Raw genomic sequence first — 24,329 nt, 5'->3', positions numbered from 1 at the left:
ATACTGATACGTCATGATGGTCTAAAGTTATGTTGCATCCTCACTCAAAGGTAAAACATCTGACGCAGCCTCAATCTCAAATTTCACATCATCATATTAACAGATAGCCTCTACTGCCAGATGCCCTGACCTAACTTACTTTAATCTGATGGATAAGCCGCCTGCCAACGTCTGTGAAGTGAAGAACTAAAAGAGGGCTTCATCATCATAAAAGCAAATTCTGACATAATTTTAAACATAATGAAAAAAAATGCTTCAGCACACATTTCCTTAGACTTAAACTGCATTTACAGTATTGTCCACACTATAAGGTGCACTGGACTATAAGGCACATATTCAATGAATGGCCAACATCAATACCATTTTTTTATGTATAAGACGCACTGGATTATAAGGCGCACTGTTGGTTTTGGAGAAAATTGAAGGCTTTAAAGTGCGCCTTATAGTGTGGAAAATACTGTAAGTTTGATTGTGCTGCAAAGACTTGCTCACCCAATGAAGCATTTTTGTGTCAGCAAATGATCTGTAAATGTTTGAGTTAAATGTCAGTGCGTAAACACTTCATTTATTCTGAGAGTAAAAACAGGCCAGTCAACCCAAATTAGCTTTTAGCATACATTCTCTGAAATGCAAAAAGTCTGTTGATGCAATGGAGTTTTACATTTTTTACAAATAATTCAAGTACCAAGAATCAAAAATTCCAAGTATTTCAGTGAATAAGAATGAATTGTAATACAGGAAGTATTACACTTGACAGGCTTACAGGTTTACTCTATGTATGCATTCAACTGCTGGAGAAGTCCCAACACATTTCTAGCAGGTGGGAGTTTCGTCCAGACATAAATGCGTTTGCATGAAGTCTGTGTAATGACCCAGACACAGAGGACAATGTCTGTTACTAAGTTCCATTCACGTTTTTAGTTACTTATTGTGCAAACAGTCAGTAGTTGAGATGAGCGTGTGAATGGAAGCCACCTCCACAAACCAAGAGAGATCTGTGTTGTCTTCTTCCTGACTTAGAGTCTCTCAGGGCAACTAATAATGAACAAAGAAGAACCACGTCTTCACTCTCTACTGTTACTGTTACAAATGAACAACACACATGTGCGTCTACAAAACACTAACAAGTACTCTAATCGATTAATTGCATCTACAAATTTACCATGTGTATTCTATTTATGTGAATCAACACTTGTATTATCCATTCAACTCATGAGCTCTGATCTGTGTGACGGGTCACAGAGGTCATGTGCCACAGCTACTGGTGAAAACTGGTTCAGACAAAAATCTGTTCAGTCTCAGAATGTTCTGTCTTTGCCACGGAAGTCAAGAATTTCACAAATGATCTTTAGGTACTTTATCTTGAGATAAATTGTGGCCGTTCGCAGAAGTTCCAAAACAGAAGTGAAATTCTTCCATCCATTTTCTGTTTATCCGGTGTAGGTGGCAGGGGAGCGGGGATCAATCCCAGCTGAACACCAGGTACGTCATGGATAAATGGTCAGTCCATCAAGACACACACACACACACGCACGCGCATGCACACGCACACGCACACGCACACACACACAGACACTTTCACCTGTGCTGCACGTTCTAGGACTGCAGGAAGATGTCCATTTTCTGTGCATGCAATAGCAACATATTTATTTTACAGAATACTGCGAGGCAATATACTGTATATCACAATGCAACACAATGTTTGGGAATAAGTCGCAATGCAAAGATTCACAGCGACACTGAAGCCTCCAGCTGAAAGATCAAATCCAGATACTGATGAAATATAATTTAATGTAAAACGCCGTGTATTAGATTCTTGCTGAGGTACAGCGGAGGAAAATTTAATTTGCTGTATAATATCTTGCTCAATGACTTTGAAAATGAAAATTGATGCAAGCAAAGCTATTAGCGATGGTGCTGCTAATCTTTCAAGTCCAAAACTTTTGGACCTTTAAGAGCAGGAATAGTAAGGTCAGAGCCAACCCAGGGAGCTGCTAATTACAGTTGCCCATACAGAGATGTGTGTGTGTGTGTGTGTGTGTGTGTGTGTGTGTGTGTGTGTGTGTGTGTGTGCGTGTGTTGAAAATGACTGACAGCTTGTCTCTCCCCTGCTGTGCTCTTGCTCTTGTCCTGTTTTAATGGGCTGACACTGAGAAGCTGTAATGGAAATCTCAATGACACACCCGCTGTTAAAAACATTCCAGCTGAGAAGAACCGGAATCAAAACCAGATTAAACTGAATAAACCTGCAGGTTCTGTTGAGTTCCTCTGAGAGAACCATGTCTTCATGTGAATCTGAGGCTCCTACGTGGCGCCGACACACGGCTTAGACTACGTTGCATAACGACGGATGATTCAAATATGCCGTGCATGCTTTTAATCACATCCACCAGCAATCACCATCATCACCATCATCATCATGCAGCAAAATGAATTGGAATCCCGTCATGATTCCCATCCCAGATGGCAGCTGGAGAAGCCTTTTGCAAATTTAGCGTCACAGGTTTGGATCAGACGTCTCTCTCTGCAGCCGTTTCACTTCCACACAGGATTTTCTTTAAATTGTTATGTAACAGTGCACACATGCACCTGTGTATGCACATCCATGTGTGCACATCCATGTGTGCACAGCTATGTGCTATCTTCAGCTGAGATTACTTTATAAGCAAATTAAGATGCATAAACTGTATTTTGAACACATTTTGAATGTCTCAGCGTCCTCGGGAGGGCTGGCAGATGTGCATCAGCTGTGACTGTGCCTCTGGCTGTGTTCTAGTTTCCACTCAGACATAGTATTTGTCAAGTCAATGAGAAGATGAATGAAGACGACAGAAGGATGGTTTAATAGAGAATAAATACAAATGGGGAATAGAAAGCAGAGCAGGAGCTGAGAAAAGACTGGAGAGAAAGAGCGGTTCATACGCCATCAGAGCACATTCAGCGTGACACTGTGCACCCCCCACCCCCCCATTTTCTCCCCTCGGGGGCTGCTTGTCCTGTGAAGGATCCATGTGTTAAAAAAGATTCTCTAAGAACCCCCCCCCCCCACACACACACACACACACACACATACACACTCCCCATCCACCACCTTAGCTGCTTCAATCCTGATCAGCAGACAGCTTGGTTATCAGACCCCCCAACCCCATCTGTTGTTCTCATGTGTTGTCCACCCCCACCTGCCTGTGCTCCTGTGGTGACAGGGCAGGATGATGAAGGGTCTCCAAGTGGGATGGGTGGGAGAGCATTCAGCACAGATGAGGAGACGGGGAGCATGTCTGACACGCTGCTCCTCCTCAGGAGTTTATATCAGGCGTTTATTTATGGTCCATAAGGCCCTGGGTGTCTCCAGTCCAACCAATAACTAATCTTAGAATGTACTGGGCAGATAAAACATGAAAAGGTCTGTCCCCAACGTGGGACCAATAAAGGTAAATCTGTTCTGATCTTATCTTACCCCCTCTCCCTTGCTTCTCATCCAATTTCCTGAATCACCTCAGCCACAAATATCAAGGGGAAGAGAGACCAAAACAAGAATTTGACCAACTCCATTCTCTGAAACAGCTGGACACACACACACACACACACACACACACACACACACACACACACACACACACACACACACACACACACACACACACACACACACACACACACACACACACACACACAGCTGAAGTCAGTGGAGGAAAACTAAATCACAGCATTGAACTGGAGACATTTCAGCTGACGCTCCAAAGACCAAATCACTTAGGCAAATCAAAGTATCAGGAACTAATTAATCCTATTGATTAATCATGCACACACTCAAACGCAGCTTGTAGGGGGTGACGGACCACGTCATGACATTTGTGTGTGAACACTTTGAGACTGAGCCGCTAACTACTGGAGCCACCAGTTGATGAAGAACACCAATGTGACTTTCAGCAGAACCTCGCTGCGTTCTTTACCCACCTCAGACAAGACGTTCTTCCTGCAGCTCTTAAGTATCCGTCATGCAACTTTCTGGAAAACAACAACCACCCCAAAGACATCTGCTCCCCTCTTCTTCTCCCTGGTTCCCGTTCGCTCCTTCCCCCGGAGCGTCCGCGACGGCAGAGCCGCTGCAGCTCCGCCGCTGCTGGTCGAGGCTGTGTGCGTTCGGTCCGGACACCGGCAGAGCCCGGTGTGGTGCTCGGTGGGGCGGGCTCAGGCTGACTCCGCTCCGGATTGAGCACAGACAAGCGAGGGCACGGAGGTCCACAAGGGGGGGCTGCGACAACCGATGACGAGAAAACGTGTTTTGGTCATTAATTTGACTCTACCTTCTGTATTTTTCCACATTTACTCAAACGCATTCCATTTGTAATAGTAATAAAACTCAGATCAATAGATTACAGCTGTTTGTAGTGGGTTTTTTTTTTTTTTTACAGTTTAATCGATGCCGTACTATTTAACAGGTTGTTAATTAAATATTTAACAGAGGTGAACAGGCCATGAATAAAGTGTTTTATTAGACTTGCTGCTCTATAACACAGGAGAACGACAACAGAGTAGTTTGGGACGCAGAGATGGTTTTTTTTCAGTGCAGCCATCTGTTTAAAATCGATGCTGAGTAACGTACCACGTGGTTCCTCTGGGCCCCTGACATCAGGGGGTCCGTTCAGCAGCAGTCCGGGTCTGCTGAGGTTATGCTTGTCTTTCTATTAATATTTTTGGGGCCGCTTGATTTAAAAGTAAAAGTTGGTTTAAAGTTATTTCACCCAGTTCTTCCAGTTAGAGGCTTATATGATCATTTTGTGTGTGTGTGTGTGTGTGTGTGTGTGTGTGTGTGTGTGTGTGTGTGTGTGTGTGTGTGTGTGTGTGTGTTTGTGTGATTTGTAAAAAAAAAAAAAACAGGTGGGAATGTTTTTTTTAATCATGGGAATGTAAGCAATCAACAGGCCAAAATCTTTGAAGCTTAACCCTATGAACCTAAATTTTGACCAGTTGAATGTTCAACTTGCCATGTTGGCGTGATAAGCCTATGGATAAGGGCCGATCATGCCAGCATGGCAAGAGGATTTAGCCTAATGCTAATAGTCTGTAAATGTCACATTAACACCCCATAGATTAAGATTTCACGTCAAAATAACTCCGTAAATATCAGACAGAGTGATCATTTCGCTCTGATGTCTGACTACATGTGGTCTTTTCGCCTTTCCTGTTGGTGCCTCATCTGCAGCCTTTCGTCCTTCTTTTATTAACATCTCTGTGAACTCCAGAGCAGGAATCAAACCCACAATATATTTATGTTCATGGGGATGTTCATGAACATCAAGACTGATGACAACATGGGTCAGGTTGAAAATTAGAGCCAGCAATGTAGACTATAGGCTACCTGTAAGAAAACTATCACAATGTGCCTGCTATTTCAAGAGTTAGGGTTAGGGGGTTAGGGTTAAGGTTAGGGGTTAGGGTTAGGCTTAGGGTTAGTGTTACGGCCCTCTGTACATGGTTGAAGTATGTTAAGTGCAGTGTGTCACCCCCAGCTCATGAGTGGCTCCAACTGAAAGGGGCGTGGATCTCGACTTCTCGTTCCTGCAGAGTTCCGGGCTGCTGATTGGTTGACGGATGTTGGACGAGACCAATCGTTAGGATGCAGCCGGAGCCTCAGCTTTAAAAGCCTCTCGAGTGTGACAATCGGGGCAGGGTTAGGGTTAGGGTTAAGGTAAGGGGTTAGGGGTTTAGGGTTAGGGGTTATTGTTAGGGTTAGGGGTTATTGTTAGGGTTAGGGGTTAGAGTAGGGTTAGGATTAGGGGTTAGGATAGGGTAAGGGGTTAGGCTTAGAGGTTAGGGTTAGGCTTAGGGGTTAGGGTTAGGGTTAGATAGAAATATAGATAGATAGATAGATAGATAGATAGATAGATAGATAGATAGATAGATAGATAGATAGATAGATAGATAGATAGATAGATAGATAGATAGATAGATAGATAGATAGATAGATAGATAGATAGATAGATAGATACTTTAATAATCCCAAAGAAAATTCAGGGGTTAAAGGTTATGGTTGGGGTAGGGTTAGGGTTACGAGTAGGGGTTAGGTTTAGGGGTTAGGGTTAGAATTAGGGTTAGGGGTTAGGATAAGCGTTAGGGTTAGGCTTAGGGATTAGTTTTAGGGTTAGAGGTTAGGGTTAGAGGTTAGGGATTAGGGTTAGGGGGTTAGGGTTAGGGGGCTAGGGTTAGGGTCAGGGTTAGGGGGTTAGGTTTAGGGGGTTAGGTATAGGGGTTATGAGGGTTAGGGGTTAGAGTTAGGGGTTAGGGTCAGAGTTAGGGGTTAGGGCTAAGGTTAGGGTTAGGATTAGGGGTTAGGGTTATGGGTTAGGGTTAGGATTAGGGGTTAGGGTTATGGGTTATGGTTTAGGGTTAGGGTAGGGTAGGGTTAGGGTTACGGTTAGGGCTAGGGCTAGGGCTAGGTAAAGTAAAAAACGTGGTTCCTTCAAAGGAACCACAAAGTGCAGTAGCGCATGGGGTCCGGGAGTGGGGTCACCTTAAAATGCCATTGATAAAATCAAGGGTTTAAAGGAGTTAAAATCAATTAAAATTGGGAGAGGGAGAAGGAAGATTAGGACAATGATGAAAACATGGCGGAATTTGAATAAGATGGATATAAGAATTTAAATTTACCTCCTGAACAGTGACCAGTACATACAAATACTTCAAAAATATTTACTCTATGCATAAATTTGGGGCAGTTAAGCAAAGCATTGTCTTATAATTCATCATTTCATTTTCAAGGTTTCTTGACATCATGAAAAGGGTAAAGCAACATTCCTTTAAATAGTGAAGGCAGAGGAATTATGTCATTGGTTTGCAGATCTCTAATTAATTTTGACACTCTAAATATTGTGATTCCCGCGGTTTGAAGTGAGGATTCCTTTAGGGTCCAGACATGTATTGAAACCACCTGGTGACTGTTTTTATGTGCAGTTTGCATGGTGTTCCTGCATTTACCTGGAGCCCCTTTGTTGTTTTCCCCCAGTCCACACAGCAAACGCTCCAACTGGAATACTTTAATAGAAATTAAAAGATTTATTAAAAATATATAAAGCAGACATTAAAAAAGAATCCCCAGTATTTCTTTGATGATGCAGACTTGCTTTTCTGACTGTGTGGCATCCGAACCAGGATCGCCAGCTGTTCGAAGGGAACTTCCTCATGGGTTCTATCCCGCTTTGAACTTCCAGCCCGCCCACCGCCTCATGTTCACCTTAGAAACTCAATATAGGATCTTCTCTTCCAACCACAATAGATGGCCACCTGCCTGATCCATCCATGAAAGGATGGCTGAATGAATGGATGAATTACATTATTGTATGAGGAATGCATGAATCAATTTGCTCGAGGGCAGGTGTGAAAGTCTGGTGAGTCACGGTGGTTTCATGTGGGGTCAATAATTCAAGTATTTGTGTCTAGATTGAAATTGTGGACAAAAGAAAAAGAGTGTACAATAAAGCTAGAAAAACTAGAAAAAAAATTTGCTTCAAATTTGACATGTCTGTAACCTCAAATATGCTGGGATAATTCACGTTCCTCTACTTATATTAAGAAAAAGAACTATGCGACAGTACCAACGAATTGCATTCCTTTCATATCCTGTCGTCTTCCTCTTTTGTTGAATCACCTGCAGAAGTAAAAAATGCCCTCAAGAAAATTATCAGGAAATTTGAGGTATTTTTCTTTTCCTCCATTAAATATTTTGTGACTTAATATGAAAGAGACAATAAAATAAGATATCAGTTATCTGCACTCTTAAATAACATTATTATATAAAGCCAGGAACAGCTGCAGCTTGAAGCTAAAGGCTAATGTTGTTGTAATTATCAATCACCATGCAGCTTTAAACCATTATCTGGCCCCACAGCACCACTTCATGCCAGTGAGGTACAGCAGGTCTTCCTGCCAGAGGAGAAAAGTGCTGAGAACCCCCGTCACTGCTGAACTCCTCCTGACCTCCCCTCCTCCGCTAGTACGTACAATACCAATTTATTATCTGCACCAATGCAAAGAATGACACTGCTCTCTGTGCTCCCGATTTCCCCTCCTGCTCATCTGTACCTCTTGATTGTCGACCTCCTCCACTCCTCATCTTCTCCCTAATCCCACTTCATCCAATAATCTTCATATCCAGTTGTTTCACTCATATTGGATTTATATTCTGACTCCACCCTCGCAGTTCACAGCTCTTCTCTCCTTCCTTCTCAAAACTCTTTTCTTCTTGAAATCATCTCCATGGTTCATTCTGGGTTTTGGCAGTCCACAACACTAATATGATTTCCAGCTGAACTGAAATGTTCTAATGTACTGGAGCCTCTCCTCGTTCCTCTTCCCCAGGGGGTTCCATCGGAGTCTTCTGCATTTGGATGCAGAAGATTGAAGTACATTTTCTAGGCTTCATTTTTGTAGGTATGTATATACCTGCTAGTTTGTATGTGTGTGTGTGTGTGTGTGTGTGTGTGTGTGTGTGTGTGTGTGTGTGTGTGTGTGTGTGTGTGTGTGTGGGTGTGTGTGTGTGTGTGTGTGTGTGTGTGTGTGTGTGTGTGTGTGTGTTTATGAACAATCCCTGCATTCAGCATTTCCCAGACACTGAGAAGAGAATGCTGCTTGTACAATGCAAATAAAAACGCACTTTTCTTACATTTTTGCCACAATACCTCAAAAATAAATAGTTTGCTGAGCCCAAGCATTGCTAGCATCCCGCTAATGGCATTTAGCTTCAGCCTTTAGATCTAGTTATGGTGTCAACTTCACTCCTGGTGCAAAGAGACACATGATGAATTCAGGTTCTCAGTTTATCTGTAGTCACATTACATTTAAACCTTGTTTTGTGTTAGCTGAGAAAAGAGTTGGACTTGGTGACATCATACTTGGTATATACGTGTTGCTTAAACATTAAAATGTACATTTATTAGAAGTATGGCCTGCAAAGATTTGTATACACATGACCTAAGACAGGATGTTGGTGTGAAACATAACCCCCTACTCTATATTCCACTGTATTTTGCTGCTGGCAGAAGTGCATGTACAGTATGTGCTGTGAGAACAAACAGAGGGTTCCCAGAGGGGCGTTGTACTCTGAGGAACAACTCAGCTGACTCATCTCATCCATTTTCTTGTGGATCAGATGATGCTGATCTTATCCTCTACAGCCACTTATCATTGGCCTTCCAGCGTCACCGGTCTGCTCGACTGGCTTCGGGTGAAAGGCAGGGTACACTTCAGATGATACGCCAGCTCATTGTAGGACCACCTGAAAGACAGCTACCACTTATGAAAAACACACACACACACACACACACACACACACACATACACACACACACACACACACACACACACACACACACACACCACACACACACACACACACACACACACACACACACACACACACACACACACACACACACACAGTTATTGGCAATTTGATGTGACCAATTCAACTAACCTGCACATTCCTGCCTGGTGTCACAGCTTCATAAAACAAGAAGTAAATTAATGGAAGATCCCTCATACCTGAGCAGAAATAATACACTGCAGACCTTTGTTCCCGATCTGCTGTGGTGTGTGTGTGTGTGTGTGTGTGTGTGGGTGTGTGTGTGTATTTTAAGAGAAAAAGTCTGGATCCTATGACACACACATGCTCCGTCCCTCCAGGCTCTCCCTCCCCCCACAGACACCAGACCTGACCCCCGACCTCCACGTGATTCAGAAATATCACGTCCGCCAGGCGGTTCCTCTGGTGCTTCACTCCATCCAGTCTTCTGTCTGAAGTGTCCTTTATTCGTTCAACCTTGACGTTTAATGACTCGTGGATTTTTTTTACGGCTCATTTGCCAAATGGATGAAATTTATCTCTTCAATAAACACTGATGCTCAAAGTGAATCCAGGACAATCTGACGGACAAAACAAACAAGTGGGATTTTGTGATCATCTTTGTTTGAGCTCTTTAAAAATGCATCCAGTGTTCTGACACGTCCTTCATGTTGTCAATTAGAGTCCTGCCATCCCAGAGCTGTAAAACCAGCACTCTGTGGAATGTCATTTACATATTTTCATAATGGTCAAATCAGGAGTGTGAAGTGTAGCATGAACCAGTTCGGATTCCAGTTCTGGTCTGAACTCATCTAGTAGTGAATCCTTTGTCTGTGATCAGAGTCAGTGTGGCTGGGAAACAGAAGAACTGGGACAGAAACAGCTTCCTCTCTGTTTTGGTTTTGTCGTCAGCTTGACGCCTCTCATCTCTTTGCTATCAGTGTTGGAGTTGTAAAACAACATGACGGCTCAGTTTCTGTGGAATACAGTGGAAGCTGCTGAAGCCTGGGCTGAGGCGGTGGGAGCTCATAAACCGCTCACCAAAGATGATTATTTGATCCCTCTTTTCTGCACATGATCATTAGCAGCACGACTGTGCACGCAACGAAAATAACCACATGGATAATTTATTCATTTGCCAGCCTCGCTTTGATCTTCCTTTTATTCTGTCCGTATGCACTTTCATACATCCTAATTATTGTTTCATATGCTCAACCATGCCTTGTTTCTCTGGCACTGCAGATGAACTCTGAACCAGCTGAAACCCCTGAGTTCAGGAAAGATAACATCAAAACGCATAAGATATAACTTTACACCAGTGTGTGATTTAGGAATGACAGTCTTCTTTTCCTTTCGGCTTTTCCCTTCAGGGGTCGCCACTGCGAATCAATTGTCTCCATCTAACCCTGTCTTTTATATCCTCTTCTCTCACACCAACTACCTTCATGTCCTCTTTCACTACATCCATAAACCTCCTCTTTGGTCTTCCTCTAGGCCTCCTGCCTGGCAGTTCAAAACTCAGCATCCTTCTACCAATATATTCACTATCTCTCCTCTGGACATGTCCAAACCATCTCAGTCTGGCCTCTCTGACTTTATTTCCAAAACCTCTAACATGTGCCGTCCCTCTGATGTACTCATTCCTGATCCTATCCTTCTGGTCACTCCCAAAGAGAACCTCAGTATCTTCATCTCTGCTACCTCCAGCTCTGTCTCCTGTCTTTTCCTCAGTGACACTGTCTCTAAACCAAACATCATTGCTGGTCTCATTTAGGAATGACAGTATGAACTGTTTTAAACTTGGAAGTCTGAATTTTTTTGGTGCTCAAATAAAGACAAGTTTACAGTTGTAAGAACATAGTTTTGTTTTCCTGTCTGTCTTCATGTGCTGACACAAAGGCTCAGTGGCAAGTAACATTAAAAATTAAATTAAAAAACAAGTTTTTATGTTTAAGTTAAAGGTTATAAATGTTTTATTAAGTTTTAAAACCAAACTCTTCTCGAAGTTAAGGATTTGCTCACATTTAATTGTCTTTTTGTCACGGGGTCGAACACGACTTGCAATGGGAACCCAAAAGCACAACAGAGTAGCAGGCAAGTTTTAGAACAGGTTTAATTATTCAGGTAGAGGTCAGGTACCGGGTAATCAGTCCAACATCCAAACTTGTTGGATGGGTTACAAGCAATCCACAGATAAAATGCCATTAATCAATAATTTGTTTAAGTAAATCATGGATAGATTCATTAATTCATAGGTACTTTTATGTATTCTGTTGGCGATGCCAAAAACCTCGGGAAGAACACAGTATGTAGAGCTATTCATAAAGTCGCGGGGGCTGCAATCACATGCCATAACGAAAAATGTCGTACACACATACATTTATGGAACACACAAATGTTACTGTAGTCAGATATACAAGTGCAGTCATAGTGGGGAAGTAATATTATAATGGCACTAACTTCCGCATTGACACAGTCGGGGATTTTGTGCCAGCGATCCTTGCGCCGTTTGGCAGCTGCAACTGTGTTGCTTTTTGCCTTGATTATTGATTTGTATTGCTCATATTTATTAATTATTATTGTTTGCTCCTCCGTTGTGCAATAGCGCGCACAGATCTAGAGTGGACATGCCTGAATTGAATTAGTGAGTTGATAGCCGGCTTTATGGTACCAAAAATCCGGAGGGCGGATGTCTCGGTAAGTGAAGCCAGATAAGTAAGAGGAAGCCTGGCTAGGTTCATCAAGCTTTATGGTACAGGCCTATGATATGTTAACAGAAAGAAAACAAACATAAACCATTAGACCCGAGATGTGACAATTTTGTTCCATCATAAGTTTTCTTAATAAAGTTCAGCATTGGAACATTTGATATTTAACAGCCACTAGTTACATTTTAATGTCTCTTGTGGTCGACTGACTACAAATTCATTTAAGGTGTAAGTTCAGTGGTGGGCGAGGGCCAGCGAGGCCTTTTCTGCTGGTCTAACATAACCAGAAATCATGATTATATCTATGATAAAAGTTAGGTATATTTTAATGCATTTTCCTTAAATAAATATACTCAAATATATGTATAAATATATAATTATACATTTGGATATAATACGACATAGGCCAACACTGGGTCAGTGTTCTATTTTTAGGTTAGAGGGGTTTTATCCAATCAGAATTCAGCTAGCTTGTGTTGCCAGGTTGAATTAAATCTGCCCGGGACCTTCAGAATCTAGAATGCAGGTCTCCCTGTACTGTGAGTGAACGGGAACATATAGTTAATGGACAGATGCGATAGCCAATCAGATCACGAGTTAGCGATACTAAGACCTTCTAGCTGGCTTCACATTCACCTGACATGTACGTGTCCTGTGATTGGATACTCACTCTGAGAAGGCGGCGCCATGCAGATGCACATTTGAAGAGAAGCTCTAGTGAGACAAGGGTCCGGGGATCGGACCGATCGGTCCGATCCCTGTTCTTGCTAAACTGTTCTAGCTAACCTGAACTAGCTAAGCTGTTCTAGCTAATGTGCTCTAGCTCACCTTAACTAGCTAACCTATTCTAGCTAACCTGTTCTAGCTCACCTGAACTAACTAACCTGTTCTTGCTATCTGAACTAGCTAACCTGTTCTAACTAACCTGAACTAGCTAACCAGTTCTAGCTAACCTGTTCTAGCTAACCTGTTCTAGCTAACGGAGAATGAAAGGAGAATGGATTTTGTGATTAAATAAGTCGTTTGAACAGCTGTTTCAGTGATTACAAGCATTTAATTGATCTAAGTTCATATTTAATGTTATTGTAATTCAATTTCATTTATATCAAATCAATTATAACGAAATAAAATGACAAATATACTAAAGATGATAACAAATACTTGCTCTTCTGCAATGTGTGTAAATAATGTGGTGCACTTGCGCAGCTGTGTGATTGTAGTGGAAATACACAAAGAGACTTGTGTCTCTGCTGGAAAAAAGCCAGTTTTATACATGATAGAGGTGATGCAACATCTAGTATTATGTTAGTGTATGTCTGTATTTCGTTTCTCTAGCTGTGGTGTCATAAATGATGGTCATTTCAGTAGGTGTTATTCTGTGACTTAGTTGTGTGACGTCTATAAAAGGTGTGGCCGCGGAATTCTTCTGCGCCAGTGACAAAAGGAATGGGGCTGACGCCGGTTTTTGTCCCATTTGAGAGAAGTTATGAATGTCCTGAACGCTTAATTGGTGGCAGCGGTGGGAGCCACTCACAGTATTATGGGATGTATTTATGCATGTTTGACATCACTGAAGGCCTAGGCGTGAAATGCATAGCCCGCCACTGTGCAATTTCAATAGAATGTCATCAGATACAGGACAAAACTTTTTAATTTAACCTTTATTTATCCAGGTTAGCCTCATTGAGATTAAGAATCTCTTTTTCAAGAGGGACAGTCTAATCTCCCTCTTGACAGTCTAATGAGGTTTTAGAGATTTTGTCAATGTCTTCAACTGGAATCAACACTAAAACATTCTTTTGTGTATTTATACTTGACACCGACAATGTAACACAGTTTTTTAAAAAAGAGAGAGGTGTGTTTCATCAACATCATCAAATCTCATTCTTCACCCCTTTGCAATGTAAATGTACTCAGAGAAGCTTTCCAGGCCAACCAGATTACAGTTTACTACCTCCAGCAGCTAACACTGCCTTAGCCTCTAGAATCAGGATTTTTTTTTTCAGCAGCTCATTTCTCACTGAGCTGAAAATGGGATGCCAAGAGCAATCCTCCCTGGATTATTTAAACAGCCACTTCAAAGGAAGCAATTATAATCCTGCATTATTGATCTAGGAGAATCAGTGAGTAAATGTCACAGCAGCCAGAACAGAAACTGCCCTGGATATATTTGGACATAGAGAATTTGAGCGCAGCAAAGTCCTTTTAGGTTTGAGGTTTGATTTCCTCCTGAGACATCAGGGGTTATATTAAGTAGAGTTAAATTTACGCACTTTCAAATGCACCGATTACAACCACAATCGTACACACACAGCTGCTATATTCATGCATAAATAATCAGAAGCTCTCGGTGGCTGAAGGATATTTGGGATTCATCATGCATTAAGATGATAGCTTCCTTCTAATTCTTATTATGCAATAAGCTAGCTGATGAAACTACATAGCTCATTCTTGCACTTTTCATAGTAAGTGTGCTAACCCAGATTGGCATGTGCATGTGTGTGTTTGTGTTAGTAGTGGCTGCACGTGTTCCAGAAAACACACATGGTAATTTTACTCAGGCGAAGGCTGAAGGCAGCATCCTGTCATGTTGTGTAAATCTGTGCTGCGGGATGACGGTCCGTCCCTGCAGGTCACTGATGAGATCACTGCTCGTCTGAGCTGTAATTTCCCATCCTGCAGCTCCTGTACTAACATGCTGTTCACTGCCATCAAAACCTTCATGAATAATTACATGATGATGTTGGTGGATTCAGAGTTTACTGACATTTAAAATATCTGAATTTGTTCCAAATGAATTTGGTGTCAGACCTTCATCTCCTTTATTTCCCCATTTTATTCCTGTTATAAATCTACAGTATTTGATATGTATTTTTATACGAACACATACAGAATATGTGACCATGTGTGTTCAGAGTAATGGTTGTCTTGAAGGATGGTCAGTGACACCTTGATGGTGGGTGACTTATAGCTCAAACTAACAGCAGGTTTCTAATATCAAAACAGGTCAAGGACATGGCTGCTTTGCTGTGCAACTCTTAAATCATCTCCACAACCCTTTCACACAAAACAAGGTGGTGAAAAGTAGTTTGTGTTTACCTTCTCATTCCTGCTGGAAAATTAAAACCATTTCCCAAATCCAGTGCATGTGCAGATGAGTGATTGTAAAGAAAAAAGAAAAGGTGGGTTTAACAGAGCAGCTATGGAGATATTTGAGCTGAGTTGATGCAAACAGTGCGACAGTCTCCACAGACACGGTATGTGCTGGCGAAAACACAAAGAGACTTTCATTAATAGTGTCATCCCAGCTAATGTTTCAGTTTGTCTGAGCTGAATTTCTGCTGGCGCAGGGTCCTTGGACTGAGTTATTCGTAGTGTCTTTGTTTGCTCCAGTAAAAGGATGTGTGTATGTCTGTGTTTCAAAGACAAAGCAGGGAGACAGTCAGGCGTCAGACTAAAGCCTCTCCAGGAAGTTATGGACTGCATCTTCTATACCTGATCTTGACCTTTGACCTTGCACAAGTCAAACGATCCAAGACATCAGACCAGGAATATTAGTGCGTTTATAAAAAACGGTCTGGTTGATGACTGTTATTTCAAAGGACATCTCTTGCTCTCTCTCTCTCTCTCTCTCTCTCTCTCTCTCTCTCTCTCTCTCTCTCTCTCTCTCTCTCTCTCTCTCACACACACACACACACACCCACCCACACACACACCCACCCACCACACACACACACACACACACACACACACACACACACACACACACACACACACACACACACACACACACACACACACACACACACATACTGTACTGGCTTTTCTGGGTTGTGACTGGAGTGGAACCCAAGTTTTGCCTCCATCCGATGTTACTATAACCTCTGGATCTGGGACTTGAAAAGCCTTTAATAATACAAAAACTGGTTATTCTTGGAAGAATTAAAAAAAGGTTCTTAATTTGACCAATGTCAACCTTTAAAGATCTTCATCAGAGTTCATCGTACGACTAGTGGATAAGGCTCTTCTGTCTGAAAGAGAAGAGGTGCGTGAGAAAATTGAGAAAAATATCAAAGGATGACAGAAAAGTAGAGGAATGCAAGTACACTGCACTAATGTGGGGAGACAAGGCCAGTCTGGGGAGCATCTGTTTTTAGAGTCGCTAAACCTTGCAACCATCCATCCACTTCCTCCTGACCCCCTCTACTGCATCTGTCTCTGTGTCTCTATTAATTGTGTGTTGTTGCTGTCCACAGTGGGCTGTAAAGAGCCTTGTGTTCCAAACACAAACCAGGAGCTGCTCCCAGCGGACCTGGCGAAGAGGGAGCGGACACAGAGAGGCTGCCATTACTTTACAACATCCCAGGATCACTCTGGGTTGCTCTATTTCACAGCAGAAGGCTATAAAAATATGCAAGTGTTATTACAGTCAGTGCCTGAGAAATAATTTGAAGCATGTGTGTGATTGTGTGTGTGGACTGCTATTATATAAGAGCTAGCATATGCAGGGCGGGATGGGAAAAGGAGGATTGGATTTAGTTTTAGCATTCATTTATGTTTCTTTGCAGTTCAATAGGAAGGAAATCATTAGTTCATTTGAAGTGAATTATATCAGAACATTGGGAATCATTTTACGGTTGTTGGAATTCAATTATTTGAAGAAAAAACGTGTTTTCTTTCAATTTCTGGAGAGTAAAGAAGAAGCAGGAGTAAAAACATGTCCTCCTGAACCTCACGACTGTTCTCCAGGATATCGGTGGTCTCTCAGAATGACTTAATCATTTCGTCCTTGTGGCACTTCATGTTTCACTTAAAGAAAGAAAGTCAAGTGTTGTGTGAAGAATACACTTATGCTGTTACTGGGTCAGCCTTCAGTTTATAGTAAAGAACAACACATTATGACTTAAATCAATGATTATGAAGAAGGATGGAAGGAACGGAAAGTCTCTCTGCTGCTCCAAATGATCTAAACTGTAGTAACCCTGGAGACTACCGGACCTCCATTAGGCAGTATGTTAGTGTTTATCATGAGCGAGCATGTTGCAGGATTCCTCTGCTCAGTGCAAGCGTTTGCTTATGTTTTGGTTATAAATTCACTATTATGGTCAGGCTCCACCTGAGTCCGCTACTGGAAGACACCAGTATTAGACTGGTGTACTCCAAGATATACCTCCTCTCCTCCTTCTACCTCTTCTACCTCTCTTTTGTCCCCAACTGTATGCCATGCACAACGTGGATCCATGTCACCACCTGGACCCCCTGCTCCCACATTCCTCCTGTGCATATATTACTGCTGACCAAGTGATTTTGGTGCTGAGGAGGCTTCGTCCCAGGAAGGCGGCTGGACTGGATCAGGTCTCCCTGAGACTCCTTTGACCCTGAGCTGCAGAGCTGGGAGAACCTCTTCAGCATGTACTTAACCTCCCCAACCCCTGCAGTTGGGAAGGTCCCATTCATGTGGACCCCTCTGAGCTGAATAACTACAGACCAGTCAATCTTACTTCCCACGTGATGCAGACTCTGGAGTGACTGGTCCTGAAGTTCATGCATTCCCAGGTCCAGTTGGGATGGACCCACTCCAGTTGGCCTACCAGGCAGTCCTGTATCTGCTCCATCGCGCGCTCTCCTACCTGGACGTTGTGGGCTGTGCTTTTTGGGGTGCTCTTGCTCAAGGGCGACTCGGCAGTGCTCCGTAGGTGAGCTGACACCTCCGACTGTCAGCTCACACTCCGGGTGGCTGGGCAGGAGCCACCCGGAGTTCACGTAAACCTTTGCTCGTTATAATTTAATCCTTGAGGAGAAGAATAAGACACTTCAAGGAACTTTAAAATAAATCTAATTTTTTCTATTGCAAAATAATAATTCCTGTATTTGTTAACCTTAGCAACAACATAGGGTGAGGTATACCTGTGCTGTTGTACCATAATGTAATTTACCTTTAGAGCGAAGGAAGAAGAGGAGGAGGGAGGAGTTGTTGCCAGTGAGAGGCAGAGTTGTCATCAGAGAGATTGTTGCATTTCTTACCGATAACACTATCACCATCAGCCTTGTGCTTTTTGCCAATACCACTAGCACTAGGGAAGATGGAGGATCTCATTCTCCGATGCCTCTTTGAAGAACTGCAATAAACATTTCTAGGAGGAATTTTGAGCATACAGAACGCTCAGGGTGTGGCAATTGTAAAGTAGGAAGGATGTGTGATCAAACCTTTAATTCTACATCATCGCCTCATTATTCAGCCCTGATACCATTCCTGTAAATCTAAGTGAAATTGTCCTACAAGGCTCCTCCCAGTTCTACTCTAGATGAATAAAAAACTTTGTTTCAACTGTTTGTAGATTAGTTTATGGTTGAAGATTGTGTGTCTCTTAAAGGTGACAATAAAGTTTTTCCAAATCAGAACCCGTGTAAGGGTCGTTCACATGGACACAGTTTCACACTAAAACAGTCAATTTTTGTGTTTTGGCCTTCGTTTGGTGAAAAAAAGTGTTTCAGTGACCTGAAGTGCCGCCTCACATCGCAACAACTAATGTGAGTGGCCACCAGTGTAGATATGATGAATCATGACCGTAAACTTATTCTGTGGTGTCTTTAAAGCTATACTACCACCTGCTGCCTTGGAAAGCACACTACAGCAGTAATAAGTGAAGAAATAGAGTAGAGTATAACTTTATTGATCCCTCAACAACAACAAAAAATTGAACAGTGCTAACTTTCTCCAGGAAAGCAGTCAGCATCTCCACGTTAATCTCTACATGAATCCTCCCCACACGCCTTTGGAGAGTTGGAGTGAACTTCCGGTCAGCCCCCCCCTCAGCTGCTCCTGAATGTGTTGGTAGTTCAGCTGTGCTCATGCACCTCTTTGTTGCTGATGCCATCCCTCCGTAGCGCTCAAAGGGACAGAGGTCCATGAACCACACATGGATCCATTTTATTTCTTCATTCTAGCTTTGTAACAAATCTTCTTTCATCCGTTGTTGCTAAGATACCAGTTTGTACCAGAAAATCCTGATTTCTTTTCCACATCCTAACTTGCTTTCACGCTTGATATTACTATCACTACAAGAATTAATTCAAGGATGAATCAAACTGAATTCGTGGCAGTGAAATAAAAGTTTTGACTGACTGACGTGTCAAGTGCTTCCTGCTCAGGGCCAGATGTGGCCCAGCTGTGGGAGAAGTCCATGTACTGAAGAACTGCCTGTGTTATGAACTGTTATAAATAAAGACTGAGAAGAATGAATCACTTGTCTTTTTTGGGGAATACTCAGATTCAGCCTTCAAGGACCTCCAGTGATACGGACAGAAAGCGAGAGGAATTTAAAGTCATGCCTCCCATGAATCATGGCGATGGAAATTCATATTCTTTTGTAAACTCATAAAGAAAATGGATTTGAAGGCTTAGTGTGATGCTTGTTCCCATGAGTGTCTCCACAGCAAACACAAACTGAACTTCCTTCTTATATTCCTTAATCACATTATACTGCAGCGCTTTTGTCTCCATGGCATTTTCAGCTAGTGGGTGTCACACGTCTGTGTTGCATGTGTGTGTATTTGTGTGTCTAACTGGGTCAAACCCCTCTGTTGCCTCTCAGATAGTCCACTGAGAGATAAACACAGACAGATGATCTTTAATCCAGGATTGGAACTGGATCCTCTAACTCAGTTAAACACAAGTACACACACACACACACACACACACACACACACACACACACACACACACACACACACACACACACACACACACACACACACACACACACACACACACACACACACACACACACACACACACACACACACACACTCATTAAATCTACTAACCACACACCTAACCATTAAACTAACTCTAATCCCATCACCACCCATCTGAGCCCTTCAGTCAGTTGCACTGAACATGATTTTACTGCATCACCTCGTTCAGAAGTTATCTTTTCCAACCAGGTCCTAAGTGACATTCAACCTCCACTTTTATCTGTAAGCATCAGGAAGCAGAGTGCACTCATGACAGCCAGTGTGACATGGAGTAGGAATGATGGTTTGCCAAATCAGGATCAGTGTTTGGTCCATTTGTAGATCACTTGTCTTCACGTGGTTGTGTTTTCATACATATTTCCCTGATAGGTGTAGAAATGTATATAAAAACAAGAATGGTTTAGACACAGGCATTTTATATACAAATCCTGACATAGAAACATCACAACTATTGTTAAACAGGCTAAAGTGTGCATGAGTTATTCTTTTAATATGTTATTTGAACTAACCATTTCAGCGTAAGGCCCACTTATTGTAATGGAGCTGTTGATCATGTTGAAGATTCAGTTAACTCATTTGTCACAGACCCTCGTATGTTGAACATTCCTTCATAATAACGGTCAAAATTTATTACTGCAGAATGTTTGTACTACATATTTTTTAGAATTTAGACATTCTAATTTCTCCTCTTTAGATTTTGGGTAAGAAAATTCAAATATCTCTGATTCAAAAAATATATCAAAATCTGTATCATAATTGTGACAAAGTCATCATTCAAGTAGAAATGTACACAATTACTTAAAATTCAAAGAAAAAATTTGTCACATAAAAGAAGCCAGAAGACTGGCTGCTAAACATCTGACGATGTAGGATCTCAAACCGTACTCTTCTCTGAGCAGAGATAAAATGACAAGTGCCGCATCCAAACCTGTTCTTTCATTCAGGGAACATCATGCAGCGGTTAAATATGTGAAATGTTACAAATCACATATGCAGGGCATGATCAGAGGCTGCCTGAGTTCCTGAGAAGGTCAACAGGACAACTGATTTTAGTCAGTTTGTCTTTCCCTATCTTTAGTGGAAAGCTTCAATCACCCTGTGTAAACTGACCATCTGAAGATGTTTCTGAATGTCTTTACATGCAATACTAAACTTTGAGTTTTATTGTCATATGAATTCATATGAAGGGTGCATGTAACTCAGAAATGAGACAAGTTAGCACAATTTAGTCAATACCTCTAGTTTTCCTCTTGTTGAAGTAACATTGTGTCTTAATGTTGTGGAAGTTGTGTTTTTTCCAGGGAGTTCTCCTCCTGCCCGCATTTTTAATCCAGTAAAATAACGTGACACAGACCAGGCCGGCAACATGCTCCCTCAGTATGTGATCAGACATAGTGATGGAAGGAGGTGGGAGATGGTCTAGGTCAGCAGAAACAACCCTCCACCCACCCACACACACACACGCACACACTGTGACTGCTCCATCCACCTCTAAACAAGACTGACACTGCAACACAGACAAGTGTTCTTGTCACTGGAGCCTGAAATTGCCTTTCCTTCCTGCTGTTGATTGTGTTTCACACTCAGTGAAACAGGAGCTGCGACCTCATGACAGATCCCATATGTGTGTGTGTGTGTGTGTGTGTGTGTGGGTGTGTGTGTGTGTGTGTGTGTGTGTGTGTGTGTGTGTGTTTGTGTGTGTGTGTATCAAGTCTTACTCATTTGTTCAATACCAGCCGTTCTCAAAAGAGATTTGATATTCTGCCTGTGAGATTGAATTAAAGCATGGAGGAGGTGGGCTGCTCGACAGAACTTTCTGGTCAGTTAACCAGCCATCGATCTGTCTTCTTCTCCTGTTAGCGAACAGCGACAGCAAGTCCTGTGGCTGCATATTGATGCAAATGAGGTTGAATTTAAATGCTACTTAATTTCTGTTTCCTCATTAACAATATTGTCTGTGCTGAAGCACTCTGGATTTATGTCCTTTTTCTTTGAAATGTCTTACATTTAGAGAGTCAAACTGTCCAACGACAGTCATGTGTTTTATTTTAATATGATGTGTACAGGAAGGTCAGAGGTCACTGAAAATGACGGAAAAAGTGTCATTCTTCTACTTATTAGTCTGCTGGTTTGTTTCATTTGGCTTCATGTGGTCTGAAACAGGAACAGAAATTCGCACACTCAAAGGAAAAAAAAGATTCTGATCTGCAGAAACCCGAATTTTTATTGTGTAGAAAAACTGTCACCAACCATGAGCTGTCAGTTCGGATTTAAATTAAACTTGGCTCATAGGAGCAGTTAGAACTGGGCTTTTATCACAATCCACTCTCCATCAAACACACAGGTTTTAATGAAAGCTCGAAAGGGCCACGGGGCTAGAAAAAGTCCATGTGTGTGATGTGTAGCACTATCAGAATATCAAGAGGTTTTTAAAAAAAATAATTTATAAAAAATAAACATTGTTAAATATGTAACAATGGACTGAAACTTTTTGTAGATTTATGCAGGGTTTCCATGGAAGGTTAAGTGGGCATATTCCTTATTCAGACTGTGACCTCTGGTGGTTAACATGAGAATTACATTATTTAAAGACAACCACTAGGTGGCGCCAAAGTGGAGGAAATGAAATGTGTCCGGGAGAAGTTTCTACTCCAAACAGGAAACCGATGCATTGCCATGGGCAACACACAGCCCACTGATAATGAAGAGACATATGATGAACATACAGCACATGATGAGCAGCACATTATGACCATGTCTTTGGTGTTGTCTTTTAAAACCACGAGACAGTTTCAACCATCAGAGGCAGGAGAACTACATTCTCTGGACCAGAGGGTGTTTACTGTCTGTCAATACTTCACAAGTCCAAAAGTCAAAGATCAGACATTCTGTCTCTGCCTCGCCATGTGTCAGAGCCATCTGGTCTCTCTGAAAACCTATTGGGGTCTATGACTGCTCACAACACGAGAGAAGTTGCCTATTTTTGTCCATTTAATCCTTACATAAGAAGAAACATTGGGGGGGGGGGGTAAACTTACATTTAAGAGCCAGTGTCAGCGCCATCACCCGGAAGTTTGAAGTCAAATATACTGCACTGCTGGCAAAACATCAGAATCAAAAGTGAAATATCAATAACCAGTGACAAACTCACCCAGGTGGCTACGGATTTTCTCTTCCTCCTGTGCTCCCACCGACCAAACAACGCAAGGAACATAGGGCATCTGGTTTTGAAAAAGCTGCCTTCATCTCTATTGATTATATTGGCTGCTGTGAGAGGAACAAAGTTTTAATGCCAGTTTGCTATACAGAGATCATTTAAGACTCCTTCAGACTGCAGTGGATTCCTTGACAGAGCCTGAAATTCTTCATTTTGTACCGCAGGTGTCAGCCTGTCTGTACTGACAGGCACGTGTCCGTCTGGAAGAACTGACAGACCAGTAAGCCTGGTTTGGGCCAAGTGGAGGCAGCACATAAAGGAGTGATTGTCATGTCAGTGAGGCCTATATGACAGCAGAGATGGGAGGCTCGTCTGGTGTCAGACCGGTCTGGGCGGAGGCGGAGGAACTGTTTGCTGTCTTGTTTGCAAGGATCACAACAGAGTCTGTTTGTTTTGGGGAAGAAAAGTACAGGGTGACACACTTCGTCAGCTGATAGACTTCCTCATTGGGGACATCCATAAATGTGTCTTGCATCTTTGTGTTCACCACACAATGGCGGCACACAGAAAAGCTGGATATTCTGTTCATGAGCAGTGTTTTCATTTAATTTAGAGACTGCATTTTAATTGTCTGTATATATTTTCCCCATTTTTGGGATGGTGGCCAACAAGAAAAGGCTTAAAGATTACCCACGTGCCCCGGCATTGGTAGCTGAGCTTATCTCCTTAATACCTCTGGTCTGTCAAACATTTAATGCTGTGTCTCTGTTGGTCTGAAATTTCTGTCATCATGAACAGAGAAAAGATTCAGGAAATAAAAAGAGAGTCTTGTAATTGTGGGATGGAGGTTTGCTCAGTGGATGCAGGAAAAGAAAAGGTTAAATACAAATATTTAAATATAAAAATATAGAAAATGAATAACTCTTCAAATAAGCTCCACATTTGTCTTTTATTTATTGCGCTGTAACCTCATGACAAGGCAGTGAGTACTGCACAATAACAAATTGATATTAATGTAAAAGCTTTTTGTTGTCAAGCCAGTTTAAATTGGTCACACTGAGTCACACTGACTTTGCTCTCTGATTGCTTCCTCATGACATTTGCTACCTCTGTGACATTTAATAAGGACACACACTTACCAGGGTGTGTCTCTTGTTCGTGCGGTTTGGCAAATTGTCTTCAAGAAGAAGAGCGACGCTGAATCACATTGAATCTGGAACAAGGGGACCTCGGGTAATAGAAACAGCAGGAACAAAGACAAAGAACAACAACGGTGGAAGCTATCAGTGGCACCATTATTTTTTCTCCATTTCTGTTCACTTCTACTCCGTCTCACTGAAGGTTACCTTGATTTATGATTGATATC

At 42.1% G+C, this 24,329-nt stretch overlaps 1 protein-coding gene across 2 annotated transcripts in view; it reads right to left on the bottom strand.

Moving 5' to 3' along the window:
* lzts2a (leucine zipper, putative tumor suppressor 2a) overlaps positions 1 to 4,290 on the bottom strand; it is a 43,517-nt gene extending 39,227 nt beyond the window's left edge. The window contains exon 1 of one of the 2 annotated variants that reach the window (XM_068327524.1): positions 3,958 to 4,290. The gene's annotated coding sequence lies outside the window, so the exon portion shown is untranslated. The remainder of the gene's footprint in view (positions 1 to 3,957) is intronic. The other variant, XM_068327521.1, reaches the window with a different exon arrangement.
* Between the last annotated feature and the right edge of the window lie 20,039 nt (positions 4,291 to 24,329).

Source organism: Antennarius striatus, chromosome 11, assembly GCF_040054535.1.
Source record: "Antennarius striatus isolate MH-2024 chromosome 11, ASM4005453v1, whole genome shotgun sequence".
Lineage (NCBI taxonomy): Eukaryota > Metazoa > Chordata > Actinopteri > Lophiiformes > Antennariidae > Antennarius > Antennarius striatus.
Note: the sequence above shows the minus strand (reverse complement) of the source record. Positions and strands in the feature narration are given on the sequence as shown.